The sequence below is a fragment of the Phyllostomus discolor genome, chromosome X, assembly GCF_004126475.2.
Source record: "Phyllostomus discolor isolate MPI-MPIP mPhyDis1 chromosome X, mPhyDis1.pri.v3, whole genome shotgun sequence".
Taxonomy (NCBI): Eukaryota; Metazoa; Chordata; class Mammalia; order Chiroptera; family Phyllostomidae; genus Phyllostomus; species Phyllostomus discolor.
Window position 1 is genome coordinate 42,085,107 of NC_050198.1, and position 15,532 is coordinate 42,100,638.

At 45.2% G+C, this 15,532-nt stretch overlaps 1 pseudogene; it reads right to left on the reverse strand.

Annotated features, from left to right (window-relative positions):
* Positions 1–4,571: 4,571 nt before the first annotated feature.
* The window catches only part of LOC114505742, a 107,728-nt pseudogene continuing 96,767 nt past the window's right edge, over positions 4,572–15,532 (reverse strand).

Below are 15,532 nucleotides of genomic sequence, written 5' to 3' on the forward strand. Positions count from 1 at the left end.
TGAGGGTTAGGACTTCAACACAGGATTTGTGGGGGGGAGGACATAATGTGTTCATTAAACAACTGATCACACATTGTTGTATATTAGAATATTTCCCCATCAGACTTCAACCAGTTGTTTCTGTTTCTCCCACTGGATTGTAATCTATCTCAGAGCAGGAACTAGTGTGATTTAATCTAGTCTCCTCAGGCCCCAGCAATGAGCTGGTGTTGCATATCTTTATGGACATTAGCAATATTACCACTGACTGCTACTGATGTTGATTGAACAATTGCCACATAAAGACTCTTCATGTATTTTTTCTTTATGTCTAAAAAAGTGAACTTTATCTACCCATAATTAGTTGGTAGACTGCTGGCATTGACAATGTTTCTTCTTTACCCTCCTTCATTTTTAACAATTATCCTAACTATTTTTCCACATACACTGAGAACATCAAGGAGTGTTGTGATTTTTACAGAAACCACCAACATAATTCAAAAAATTCAAAAGGAGGTAAGTCTGTTATATTTACCTGCATTTTTACACTTCTTTTTATCCTTTTTTTTCCAATATTCCTTCTTTTTATTATTTTCTTCCTATTTATAGAACCTCTTTTCATCATTCTTTCAAGGTAGGTCTGCCGGTGATAAATTCTCTTAACTTTCCTTCAGAAAAATATTTATTCTGGATTTAAAATTCTGAATTGACAGTTCTTAAAAAATGTTGTGTCACCTTTCTGGCCTCCATGATTTCTGATAAGAAACCTGCTACCATTCAAATTGTTTTGTTTCTATAAGGAAGGTATCATTTTTCCTCACTCCATTCAAGATTCTCGCTTTGTCTTTTTCAGGATTGTGATGTGTCTTGGTATGTATTTATTTGAATTATCCTGCTTGGGGTTCACTCAGCTTCTTGAATATATAAATTTATACCTTTTGACAGATTTGGAAATTTTCAGTCATTATTTCTTTGAATCCTTTTTAGACTCACTCCTTTTTATTCCTCTTGGGGTATTAATAACAAATTTTTTAAAAAGATTTTATTTTTAGACAGAGGGAAAGGGAAGGAGAAAGAGGGAGAGAAACAGCAATGTGTGGTTGCCTCTCACATGCCCCCTACTGGGGGCCTGTCCCACAACCCAGGCATGTGCCTTGACTGGGAATTGAACCTGCAACCCTTTGATTCGCAGGCTGGTGCTCCATCCACTGAGCTATACCAACCAGGGCAATGACAAATTTTTAATAATCTTTCATTATAGTGATCTTTCTTTATAGTCTCACAGGTCCTTGAGGCTCTATTCATTTTTTTCCAGTCAATCTTCTGTTGTTCAGACTGAGTCAATTCTATTGTTCCGTCTTAAAGTTCTCTGATAATCTCCTATCATCTCCAATCTACCATTGAGTCCATCCAGAGAAATGTTCACCTCAGTTACTGCATTTTTCAGATAAAGTTTTTATTTAGTTTTTAAATATCTTTTATTTATTTACTAAGATTTTTATATTTTTGTTTCAAGCACGCTTACAATTAATTGCCAAAGCATTTTTATGACAGCTGCTTCAAAATTCTTGTCAGATAATTCCAACATATGATTTTCCCCAGTGTATGTATCTATGGTCTTTTCTCATTCAAATTAGGATTTTCCTGGTTCTTGGTATGACAAGTGATTTTTATTATGTTCTGGACATTTTAGGTATTGTATTAGGAGGCTCTGTATTTTATTTAAATCCTCTGTTATAGCAGGCCTTATCTGACACTCCTTGGTGGGTGAAGGGGATGCTGCCATATTATTGGCAGGTGGGATTGTAAGTCCAAGTTCTCCACTGAATTTCCTTTGACATTCTGGATGAGGGTGGAGAAAGGGACACCTTGTTGTTACAGAGCAACAAGGGGGGCCTCAAAGGGCAATATACTATTCCCCGAAAGAAAACCCCCAGGTTCATTATGTCCACCGCCAAAGGAAAGATATCTCTCAATGCCCAAGATTCAGTGAAAAGGAAAGGAATTTATTATTCATTCAAAATAACACAAACTAAAGTTCCCCACAAATGCACACAGTCCTCCCTGCACCCCCCCCATGGCAAAAGGGAACACTTCCAAAGCCTCATGGTCCTGACTCTCACCCAAGCCCAATGGTCCCAACCAAGACACCAAAGCTGCATGGTCCTAAACAGATGCGTGGTCCCCAAAAGAGAGACATCTGGTCCCAAAAGAGAGATGTTGAATGGCTGCATCACTGGGTTTAAATCCCAGCGCCATTCTTCTTCTGCAGCCCCATTTCCAGCTCCTCCCACAATTGGCTACAGCTGCCAGCATTCTGGGCAGGTGTGCCCTGTGGTGTGGAGTCAATTATCTCCAAGCTCTTCTGGATCCTATTACAAATCCCTATTTGGGGCTTCCCTCTTGGCTGCATCCTGTTACAAATCCCTCCTTTCAGATTTACACCCACTTTACAATCTTATAAAGGACAATGGATGAAAGTCTTTTCTTGTAACTACACCCTGCTGGACATGGATGTTGTCCTACTTACCCTTGGGTCAGGGGTACCCTGAAAAGGGGGGGGTGTGCCACATGGAGGGAGTCCTTCCTGTAAGGGGAAGGACCTTACAGAATCCTGGTCAGTTGGCTGTCACCAGGAAGTCGCAGGCTTGGTGTCCAAAGGCTGGCATTACTATACCATTGGCATCCTGGTCATACTCTGGAGGTGACAGATTTGGAAAGAGCTGGAAGGCACAATTAAATCATAACCACTAAATGACAAAGGCAGGGACTTAAGTAAAGAATGGCTTATCTAGAGGAAGGTGTGAAAGGCATGCTACACCTATCCAAAACCTTTGTGGCCCACTATACTTCACTTGGGCTGAGGGGTGTATATATAAATATATTAAGATTCCCCTCCTTTCAGATTACTGGGCCCTTTCTGTCCAAGCCATCAAGACAGAAAAGGGAAAATCAGTTCAAAGTGAAACTCACAGATTGTTCGAACCCTTCACCAACCCAACCACTTAGTTCAGCCAAACTGTTGAGTCTCAAAGGGCGATGCTGAAAATGGGATCCTTAAGTGAGGCCTGTATTACGAATAATCACTCAAGTAATGAGGTTCTAGGCATATGCCCTACAAAAACAGAAGAACATACAGGTTAATTTACACAAAAATTCCCAAGCCAGTCTCTGTGCCTGTGAGACTGTCTTTTGGGAAGATGTCTTGTTACATCTTGTTACAAGGCCCTTGCTACAATGACATTTAACAGTGGCAATTGGACAGGTCCTTTGTGCATGTAAATTGAAAAGCAAACTTTCAAGACAGTTGCGCCATTTCTGATGTTCAATACTGAGTATTGTGATTTTCCTCAAACCATAATGTTTCTTCCCAAGATCACCCTCACTGTTATTAAAGGGACTACTTTGAGTCCTGCTTTTAATTTTGACTGTTCATTTGCATAAACACACCAAGAGCAGCCTGGATCACTTATGATCTTTAAGTCCACTTTGCTGCAACTCACAGGGAACCTTTAGATTGACTTCTCGGTCCGCCCCTCAGGGCACAGAAGTAGAGCCACACATATGCCATCTGGCTTTGCCTGTACCAGTTTGTTTCACTCAAATCCTTGAGGGCTACAGGTTCCTTTTTGGCTATCTTTCAGGAAAGCAACCTTCATTCCTTCCCTGGAAAGACTGCCATGAACTGCACAACCAGCTAAAGCACCAGGCTTTTCTTGTGGGCTTACACTAGCTTCGCAAATCAATCCCAGTTCCCCAGGGCTTTCTGGTAACGACCAGAACCCATACATGCCTGCTTCAGGCGTGACATTCCAGTCAAAGTCCTGGTTAACAAAACCACTCTTAATGACTGGTCTTGTTGGTTTTATGCAAAGAAACCTTATGTCTTTACTCACTCCTTTAGAATGCCAAATTCTGGAGGGATCAGTTAGGGAGAAAAATACAAAGTGTGAATGAAGATCCTTTTCTTTCTGATATCCACCAGGCTTCTCAAAACTTTCCTACAGAGTATGAAGTTTCAACTTCCCTGGAATTCTCAATTTCCTTTTCAGAGCAGATACAGAGCAAAATCCAAAACACAGAGTTCTAGGACAATGCACAGGTATAGGCATTCTCTTGCACCAATGTCTCCATCAGTGCCTCACAGAGACATGCTCCTTCAGGCCTGGTCTTTTGGCAGAGGCATGCCCCTTTTGTCTCTGGCTGAAGCACTCATCAGCCCCAAATGACCCTTCCTGGGTCCCAAGTGGCAAAGGCATGCTCTCCAACTGGTTATAGTGACCTTTCCTAGGTCTTACAGGTGACCTTAAACAGGTCTTCAGATACAGGTTTCTGATCAAAAACAGAATCAGTGTTAGAAATTTGCTCCTTTCCTATGAAACCAGAAAACAAGTAGTTGAGGTTTCCTTTACTCCAGGTTTCACATCCTTTATACTAATTTTACTCATTCAGATTTAACCATCATTTTCTTTTAATCCTGGTTCCTTTCCCACACTGGGAAGGATCTATACTTAAACTCAGTACTTAAACTTAGTATGTGGCAGCCAAAAGTCCTTAGCTTTACAAACACTTTCATGACATGACAAACACTGTCACCCTGTACAAGGATTCATTGTCTCTTTCTGGAAGAGGAATTTCAAACCTTCCTCCGGAGTGCAGGTCCAACTTTCCCTTTCTGCCTCAGCAGCAGCAGTAGGGTCTTTGTCTCCCTTCAGCGGTGCCCGTTTTACCTGTGTGTGGTGAATCGAAGGCTTAATTCCCATCAGCTTCAGGGAGGAATGTGTTGTCATCAGGACATCGTAGGGGCCAGTCCATTGTTCTGACAACTGCTGTTCAGGGCCTTGGCTCTTCCAGGTCTTTAGTAGGATCTGGTCCCCTGGCTGGAATGGGTGCAGGGGCTCATCAGAGGGGTAGACAGACCTGCAATGAGCAAACTTGTGCAAAATGGTTAGTGTTTGCCCTAAATACTGTATATATTGCTTAATTTGTGCCTCATGTCCCAAATCCAGAGGGGGTGTACCTAAAACAGAAATATGGAGGGGTTTCCCATAAAGTATTTCAAAAGGGCTCAGCTTAAGCCCACTTCTGGGTGCCACCCTGATTTGGGGCAAAGCAATGGGGAGTGCCTGGTCCCATTTTAAATGTGTTTCCTGGCATATTTTTTGTCAAGGTCTTCTTTATGGTGTAATTCATTTTCTCAGCCTTTCCTGTGGACTGAGGTCTCCACAATGCATGCAATTTACATTGTTTCTGCAATGACTGTCCAACCTTCTGGGCCTATATGAGGGATTGGCATTCCTCCAGTTTAGTAAGTCTGAAGTAGAGAACAGAGTATGGGCCCAATAATAACCAGCTGGCTGGCCTTCCTCATTTATTCCGCCTATCAGGGATTGCCTCAAAGGGTATTGGCTGGCTATACCTTTGAAGGCTCCCTGGTTATAGGAGGTACCCTGGTGAGTTTTGGAGGGTGAGACACATTCCTCAGCAGGTAGAAGTAGAACAGTTGGCTTTAAAATCCCTGCTTCAGGGGAGGTCACAAAAGGAGATGGTACTGAGGTGTCTCCCACTGCCTGTGGAGGAGGAGGTACCATGGCAGTGGCAGTTCTCATCACCTGCGAGGCTGGAAGTGTAGAAACCTTCATCACCTGTGAGGGCAGCAGCCCCATGGAGGCCCCTCCCACCTGCGGAGGGTGGTGCCCCAAGGCTTCTCCCTGCAGAGGGGACCAGGCCCCTCCCACCTGCTGGTGGGGCTGTGGAGCAAAGCTGCCACCTGCCCACTGGGGGGGTGGGGTGCCCCAGGTGTTGGCAATGTGCTGGCCCATCCCACCTGTGAAGGTGGCGGGGCGACTCCAGCTTGGGGAGCCAGGGAGGCCTCAAAGGTGCTTCCCACCTGCTAGTGTGGCAGCAGGACTCCAGAGCTGACCCCAACCCACTGGGGGTAGGGTGCCATCAGTGCAGGGAATTCGAAGGCCCCACCCACCTGTGAAGGTGGCAGCAGAACACAAGCTGTGTCCACCTGTATAGATGGTGACGGCGCTTTGGCTCTGGTTTCAGGAGCCAAGGACACCCCTCCCACCTGTTGGTGGGGCTGATGAGCAGAGCCAATTTGCAGAGGGTATGAATCTGTGGTGGAAGTCTCCACCACAAAGAGCGGGGAGTCATGGTGGGCCTCACCTCTTGAGGAGGCAGCTGCACCACTGGAGTTCCCCCTGCCTGCGAGCCCCCATTCCCTGGGTTTAGAGCATTAATGAGGTGTATTTCCTCATTCTCTCTCTCTTCCTGTGTTATACTATCTGGGAGGGGTTCTGAGACCACTTTTCCCTTCTGGACCATTACAGTTGTCTCTGTCTCTGGCACAAAGCTATTGTGCAATATTATAAATGCATTAAGATAGTGTAACTCTTCCGATAGTTCACACAGCTGGCAATACTGTTTCAGTCTAGCAATGATGCAGTAACTCAAAGAACCACTCATGGGCCATTTCAGCTCATCACCCAAAACATAAGTAGGCCACACTGTACTACAATAGTAAATCATTAACTGCTCAATCAAGGGATCCTCGTGTGTCGACTTAGCACGGTAATTCTCCCAATCCCTTAAGGATCCTACCCAATGGGCTCCACTTAGGAACCAGCTCAGAACTACTCTTACAGTTCCAACAAAGCAAGCAAAAGTTCAGAGCAAAAAGAATACAGATGCCGTAAAGACCAGGTATTTCCAGATTCATTATCCAAAATTCCCACTCCATTATTCAAAAAAAAAAGCACTCAGAAACCAAGTTTTCAACCAAAACACTCTCACGTCTCTGCTCCCTCCCCGTTTCGTTTCCTTTTCACCTTTCCAGGCGTGATAGGCAGCCGATGCCCTCAGGAGGAGTGCAGAGAAATTCTCAAGACTGGGAAAACTCCAAAGCCTCACTCTCTCACACCTGAGGGGGTTGGTCTGCCACAGACAATTATGGTCCCTTCATGGTCGCCAAAAACTGTTATAGTACAAAAAGGGGGAGTCTCAAAGGGCAATATACTATTCCCCAAAAGGAACCCCAGGTTCATTATGTCCACCACCAAAGGAAAGATATCTCTCAATGCCCAAGATTCAGTAAAAAGGAAAGGAATTTATTATTCATTCAAAATAACACAAACTAAAGTTCCCCACAAATGCACACAGTCCTCCCTGCACCCTCCACATGGCAAAAGGGAACACTTCCAAAGCCTCGTGGTCCTGACTCTCACCCAAGCCCAATGGTCCCAACCAAGACACCAAAGCTGCATGGTCCTAAACAGACACATGGTCCCCCCAAAAGAGACATCCACTCCCAAAAGAGAAACATCCGGTCTCAAAAGAGACATGCCAAATGGCTGCCTCACTGGGTTTAAATCTCAGTGCCATTCTTCTTCTGCAGCCCCATTTCCAGCTCCTCCCACAATTGGCTACAGCTGCCAGCATTCTGGGCAGGTGTGCCCTGTGGTGTGGAGCCAATTATCTCCAAGCTCTCTGGATCCTATTACAAATCCCTATTTGGGGCTCCCCTCTTGGCTGCACCCTGTTATATTACTGTTGAGTGGGAGTATGAGTTCAGGCTCTCCATTGGGCCTCCCTGGCTGAATGGGGGAGGGATACCTCCTTCTGCTCTCCATGTGGCCTCCATGACATGGGTAGAAGTCTCCTTAGTGCTGGGAAGAATGAAGATACCAATTCCTTACATGAAGGGAGGTAACAAGTGACTTGTTATAGGCATTCGACTCAGGCCTTGATGATCAGGAGGGCATGAGGGTTACAGATTTTTTTCTCTGCTGTTTGTTTGGAGTGGGGCAGTTATTTTCTGTTGGGGCTTTTTAAAAAAACATACACCCAGGTACTAATGTTATCTCCACTTTATCTAGAACCCAGGCTTCTTAACTCCTGATGCACAGTAGACTCAATGATATCAGACACATCTCCATATGTTTCACATTTTCTTGATTGCCAATTAAACTCTGGCAAGACATAGCAACAAGATTTCAGCTTGTTATCAGATAGCTGAGAAGAGAGGTGGGAAATAACTAGTGGACTTCTTGTAAAAAAATGGGTTCAGGGTGGGCAGCAGGTGTTGTTTCAAATCAGGGAGGTTTTCCCCAGGTTTCTGGTACTAGTTTGGAGTTAGTAATTGCTCTGCTTTCCCATTCCCTCTCAAGGAGGGAATTAGAACCTCTCTCCTGTCCACCTTTTTGGACAATGTGGCTCTTATCTGCATTTCTCAGGAGAGAATTCTGGGTCACAACCTAGAAGGACAGAGATGGGCAGGCCATGACAGTATCAAGTCGAAACCAAACCAAAGCACCATAGGGATTACCAAGGACCGTATGTGTGGCAACAATTCTGGGCCCTTCTCTTGCTCCTTGTTCACACTGGTGGGCATGGTGGGAAATGGACAGGGCTCACCTATAACATTCACTGCCTCTTTAAGTTCTTGGAAGCACTTGCCCATGTCTTATCTCATTAAAAACTCAACATCTGTTACTCTTATTAGTCCCAATTTAGGCAGTTATAGGTCCAGAGAAGTGAAGTGGCTGGCTAAAAGTTTACAGCTCCTAAATGATTGTGAATTTTGCTCCCCATGATTGAGAAGTCCCTCAGGTGAAGGGCACTCTGTCTGATTCAGCTGAATCACCAGCATCTAGTTCAGTTCCTGGTACACAGGTGAAGGAGAATTTTCTTAACTGTTTCCCTCCTACCCTGGCTCAATTGTGGATGAGGTTAATGTTAGGGCTGGTACCCACTAGGCAGTCTCAATCTCACTCATGTGCACAAAACCAGGCCTGGGGTGTGGGTAGAAGGAAAATATGAGGGAGTGCCCACTATAATCAGCCCATTTGACTTTGGGGCCAGTTGACATCTGGCTTTCTATTGCAGAGGGCCCAGGGGATGGAGAGTCCAAGGCTTAGTATCAGACAAAAGGGACATGGTGGCATAGCAGTGCAGGTCCAAGGACAATGAGGGTAGTCTTTCTTCCTCCTTCCTAGTGTTTAGGAAATGTGCTTGTCCATGGAGCCTCAGTGGCAACCCCCCCTTCATACTCTACCCGATGTCCTTCCAGTGGGGCCGAACTGGTGACTTAATGCTATTTACAAGGGTTCAAGTACAGAGCTGAGTAGACATACCACATGGTACATTTTTTCAAACAAGCCAAGATTCTACATGTGCTGTTAAATAGAAATATTGCTATTGGATAAGATTCATAGTAAATTACTGCTTAGCCTGCTCAGGAAGCTGCTCAGGAGACTGGAGGAAGAGGATTCATCTGGCTCTTCCACAATGAGGCTCTTGGTAGCATCTAATGAGCCCAGCAAATTGTGCATGGCCGCATACACATGTGTATGTGGGTGCACGCACACTCACATGAAGCAATTCTCAGATATTTTTGCTTGTGACAAGGCAGAGGGGATCTATTTTGCAGCATTGAATAATGGCTCTGTAGTGATGGGGCTCATGGTGGCTTTGGTATGATGAGTGCTATAGTGCTGAGAGAATGGGCCACCTTCATTGAGTGGCCATTGAGGGTTGTTTTGAATGGAGCAGGCCCTGGAAGTGTTTTTCCTGATGACCAAAGCCTGCTAATCTGGTCTGAAGCCCCAGAGAAGACAGAGCCCTCATTCTCTCTTTGTGTTCCAGCTATTTGGGCCTGGACTCTAGAAACAGGGCCCAGGAGATTCTGGGGGCTAACCAGGCCATCAGGTCAGCATACAAGACTGAGACTATCCTCACACCTGGCTTACTCTGAAGCTCTGAGTTTGTCACTTTACAGGTTGGGATAAACTGGCCAGACCTACAGGCTTGTGGGTTCAGGGAGCCCCTAACTCTGAGAGCCTGTGTGATGAGAAGCCTAGGGTGGAGGGGAGCTGACTCTGTGATGACAGTAGGACTCTAGTGACCCAAGCCTGTGTCATTTCCATGTCTGTTTGCCTTTTCAATGTAGTGCCACTGTGTCCTGGGAGAGGTCTCCCCAGAGACATTATATGTGACCAAAATTCAGAACTGTTACTTTCTAAACCCTTAGACATTTTTAGATTTGGTGGCAAGGTATATTTACAAAAAAGAAAGTCTTCTACTTTATGAATCAAGTCATCTTTATGTTTCTTAATTCTCCTCAGAGAACAATGAGGATTTCTGTTTACCCAGGCCTGTGGAAGCTGGAGATTTTGCAATTCTTGCCTGGACTTTGAATACATAACCCCTTGGCCTGCCACGTTCTTTCAATGCTCAGTGAAGTCACCATTCACTGAGCACATACCATGTGCCAGAGCCTGCATGTAAATACAGGCACTCCTTGAACCTTTACAATAAATCTGCCAGGGTTTATTTGTTTCCTATAACACATAACAACAAACTAGGTGGCTTAAAATAACAGAAATCCATTCTCTCACAGTTTGGAGGCCAGGAGTTCAAAATCAGTATCACTGGGCTAAATCAAGGTGTTGACAGGGTTACACTCCCTCTAGAAGCTCCAGGGGAGAAATCTGTTCCTTGTGCCCCTTACAGCTTCTGGTGGCCCCAGGCATCCCTTGACTTGTGACCACATCACCCCCATATCTGCGTCCATGGACACATCATCTTATCTTCTCTGTGTGTCAAATCTCTCTCATAAAAACACTTGTGATTACATTTATGGCCCATCTGGATAATCCAGGATCATCTCTCCATCTCAAGATTCTAAAATTAATTGCATTTTGAGGCCATATAAAGAAACATTCAGAAGTTCTGAGGAATTGGGCCTGATACTACGGGCAACATCTTTTCACCTACTACATAGGACCTATTATTGCCTGTTTTCTAGGGGGATGAGTTAGGAAATGACTTATGGGAATGGCTTCTGAGAAGAGGCACAATGAAACTGGGAAAAGTTGGGCATTGCTGGGATGGAGGGACCCAGGTCAGGACAGGGGTACAGGGAGAGAATGCCCTGCTCTGGAATGAGGGTCCACATCAGATTCATCCCTGTGCCTCCCATCAAAGACCCCTGCCCAGGGCCTGACCCAGAACCAGATTTCAAAGTGACTTCGAAGAAGGCATGAAATGGAGGATGAACAGTGGATGCATGGATGGACCAAAGGATGACTACATGAACAAATAGAGAATAGATGAGTTCCACTGACATGCTTTGAGCCCCTCATCCTGTCTGTATGCATTTCCCTAGAATCAAGACTATTGCATTTCTCCCTGAAGTATCTTCTTTCCCCAAGCCAAGGTCACTCTTCCCCTCCGAGTCTCTTCAGCTTCTCTCACCTGCCTGGCAAAGGTGGACTTCAGATGCCAGTTGGGTAGTTGCCCTCCTCTCTTCATGTAGCCCCCAGATCAGCTTCACGGGCACTCTTGTCCCCTCCCCAGCAAGGCCTCTGTGATTTTTTGTGCAGAGAAGGCTGAAGACTTGGTGGGGAAGCCTCACTGAGCCTCTCTTGAATTTCCTACAGTATGGCTGCTATCCTGGCTGCAGATGAAGTCAGCCTTTTCTTCCCCCAGAGAGCATGTCCCAATCTCCACAGAGCCTTCATCACCTCCACTGAAATCCAAGCTCAATGACAACACTGTTATTGGAAGAAAGTCACTTTCTTTTTCTCAGATGCTCCATTCTATTTAGGCTCCTCCCCAAGTTAGCCAAATGAGCAGTGCTAATTTGTCACTTGTGAGAACAGAATCCAGTTCTGAAGTGATTTCTGTGTTTCAAGAGCCTCAAGCTCATGACAGTTACATCCTTCAGCCACACATAGGTAACCACTGCTGATCCCTCGGTGTTTGAGCCCGAGCACCTGTTGACTTCTGAAGGCAGACAGGTTTCTGGAGCAGCCCCTCTTAGTCTGTGCTTTATTTTTAAGCCATGTCTACAGAGAATAGCAATCTTGGGTGGTTGGTATAGTAGAAAGAACACAGGCTCCAGAGCAGGGGTATGAAACTCATTTTCACCGGAGACCACATAAGCCTCAAGGTTGTCTTCAAAGGGCCAAATGTAATTTTAGACAGTATAAATGTAACTAGTTCTTAACTAGGGGCAAGGATCTTGGCACTGCCTCTGGGTAGAAACAACGTTCCAGGCCAGATAAAACAAGGTGGAGGGCTGGATTTGGCTCACGGGCTTTGTGTTTGCCATCTGTGCTCTAGAGTCACACAGATAGGCACTTGACTCTCAGCTACCTCATGCTAGCTGTGTTTCTTTAAGAAATTTAGCCCCATAACCTCTCTGAGGCCCCATACCACACACATCTAAAAATGCGGGTATATAGACTATATTTTTAGGGATTATTTCTACAGTTTGAAAATGAAGGTGTAATCATCCTTACCTCGTAGGGTTACTGTGAAAACTGAATAAGTTAATGACTATTCTGGAATGCAGGGCCCTCCTCAGTCCTCCTCTGTGGGAGGTGATGTGGACAAGGCCAGAACTTGAACTCCAGGTCTTCCAAATGAGGAAGCAATGAGCTCTCCATGGCTTGGCCCATTAGGGAGAGCTTCAGAGATGGCTGTAGAGGACAAGCCCCAACACGTGTGAGCAGGCATGGGGAGGGAAGGTTTGGAGGGTGGGACAGGTGTATTCACAAGATGGGGCTGGGTCAGGGAGCAAATAGGCTGTTGAGAGGGACAAGGGCCCTCTCACCAAGGGAACCTCCTTTCCCTACAATCTGGTGAACTCTGCAGGTTGTAGCCAGGGACTACTCATTCCCTTCTCAGAACTCAGAAACCCCTCAAGACCACATAGGCATTGCATTAGTCAGGGATCTCCAGCGAAACAACTAATAGGAGTTTGTCTACCTCTCTATCTATCTATCTATTATCTATCTATCTATCTATCTATCTACCTACCTATCTAAAGAAATTAGCTCATGTGATTGTGAGGGCAGGTAAGCCTGAAATTTTAGGGCAGGCCAGCAGGCTGGACAACTCTCTCTCAGGAAAGAGTTGATGTTGCAGTCTTGGGAAAGGCTGGAAACTCAGGCAGAGTTTCTATATTACAGTCTGGAGGCCAAATTCCTTTCTCTTCATCATAACTCAGTCTTTGCTCTTAAGTCCTTCAACTCATTGGTTGAGGCCCACACAATATGGAGGAAACCCCTTTTTATTGAAATTCAATTAATTTAAAAGTTAATTGCATCTACAAAATGTTGGGCCAGACAAAAGTCCGTATTTTTTTTCTGTAAAATAAGAGACATACTTTTCATTTTCATCAGTAACTTTATTGATTTGGATATTTTAATATGTCAGCTATCCCCTGGATGGTTTAATATTGATCATTCTCAATTAATGTCTTGATTTGATTGTTATCAACTTCAACTGGTCTACCCAACTGTGGAGCATTGTCCAGCCAAGAAATCTCCAGCATGAATCTTCACAAACCACTTTTGACATATTTGATCAGTCACAGTACCTTCTCCGTACATGTACAAATCTTTTTTGTGTTTTAGTTGTGTTTTTATCTTTCTTGAAATAATAAAGCATAATATGCCAAAAATGTTTTCTTCCATCTTTAATATTAAAATGGCTATACAAAAATTCACTAATTTTGATGTTCTTTTTAACCCACACTGATATGACAGCTGTCACAATACAATGTAACAAAATTGTTTTGAATGACGTTAAAGGCAAGGAAGTGCTACTGTTACAGAACAAACAAGGGGGGCCTGGGACAATATACTATTACTGAAAGAAGCCCCCAGGTCCGTTATGTCCGCCGCCAGAAGAAAGATGTCTCTCAATGCCAGAGATTCATGAAAAGGAAAGGAAATGTTTATTTAATGCTATACTAACTTAAAGTAGTGACCTAATGTCTTTATCAAAAATCCTAAAGTCCCTTAAAGCACCCACAAACAGACACAGTCCTTCCTTCCTTCCCCCTTTGCCCAGTCCAGAGTACCGTATCTCAGGAAAGGAAATAGAAGTCCATGGCTCAGGCAGTCCTCTGGTTATTCCCAGTTAGTACTCCATCTCGACTGGGAGACCTCCCTGGGTTCCTGGCACCCTCAGTTGAGTCGCTGGGATCTCTGCTAAAACCAGGCGGTGGTTCCCCCTTCTAAAGCTGCGGGGTCCCCACTCTGGCAAAGGCACATGGTCCTCTCCCCCTGGGCCACGGGAGTCCCCATTCTGCCAGAGCCGCATGGTACTCCCTCTCAGAGCTGCTGGAGTCTCCAGTCTGTCAAGGCCGCATGGTTCTCTCCCTCAGGGCCGCGGGAGTCTTCACTCTGCTAAAGCTGTGTGGTTCTCTCTCTCAGGGCTGCGGAAGTCTATACTCTGTCAAGGCCGTGTGGTTCTCCCTCCTCAATAGCTGTGATCTTCTCTGCACTTTCACAGCCACATGGTTCTCCCCCTCAGGGCTGCCGTGTCTGGGTTTAAATCCCCACTCCAATCTTCCTCTGCAGTCCCATTTCCGACTCCTCCCATACTCGGCTTCACATGCCAGAACTCATATCCTTCTGGCTTTACTGGACTGCCATCATGAGTCTGGGCAGGTGTGACCCCATGTCCTGGAACCAATCTTCTGCGAGCTCCCACGCAGGCGCTGTAACTCGGGGGACCTGCCCCACAGTTACACCTTGGTGGGGTAGTTACTTCCATTCCCCTGGCTCAGAGGCAGGCCACAGCTATTTAACATATCTAAGCGACCAGCCAAAGGCTATAGATATGTTAAATTACCACACCAGAGGTTAGCTACAAGGCTGTTGCTATGCGAAACAGCTCTCCTAGGCCCTGCTCCATCTGTCCCTTCCCCCAACCCACACCTTGGGGGCGGGGGGTTTAGGACATCCTAAAATCTCCTGGACACCTTGAGTTCTGGACTCCATTTTAAATGCCCATTTGGGGTCCCCCCTCTTGGCTGCACCCTGTAACACTACTAGAACCATCTTATTGACAATATCAAACGAACTTTTAGGCCAAGCCAATACCTTCATGGCAACATCTATATTGGTGTTTGACTTAACATCTGAGCAGCCTGGCCTGGCCAAATTGATACATATTATTAACCATTATAGTCATTTTGACTTTGGCCACTCTGCAATATTCCCAGCTGCCCTCAACCTTTGTTGAGGGCCTGCTTTATAATCATAGAAGCAAATCCCAGGAGCCTGGGTGCTGTTCTGCTGAAGTGAGATTGTGAGAGTATCTTTGTTGCCTGCAAGTCACATCATCACAAGGTGGGTAGAATCTGAAGGCTGAATTCCTGTTCACACTATAAACTCCATCTTCTTGAGCATGCTCTTTCTAAATAGTGGAAGGTGGACACAGGGCAGTGAGCAAGGGAGTCAGGTTCTCACAGGCTCTCTAAATTTTTCCTCCTGGTGCTCTCCTTTCCCCTCTTAATCTGGTAGGCATTCTCCAATATTTCTTGGTCTCCTGCCCTTTTGTAGGTGTATGGTAGGATGTCAGATTCATCCATTCATTTTGATGCAGCTTATTATTGTAGACTGACTGTCAGTGTTTCAGCCATGTGATGTGACATTGCTTGGCTTCAAAATGTGTCAGCCTTAGGTCCCAGACCTAAGATATGAAGGGTTCCTTGTAAGAGGAGGCCAACTGGCATCCAGAACCTCCA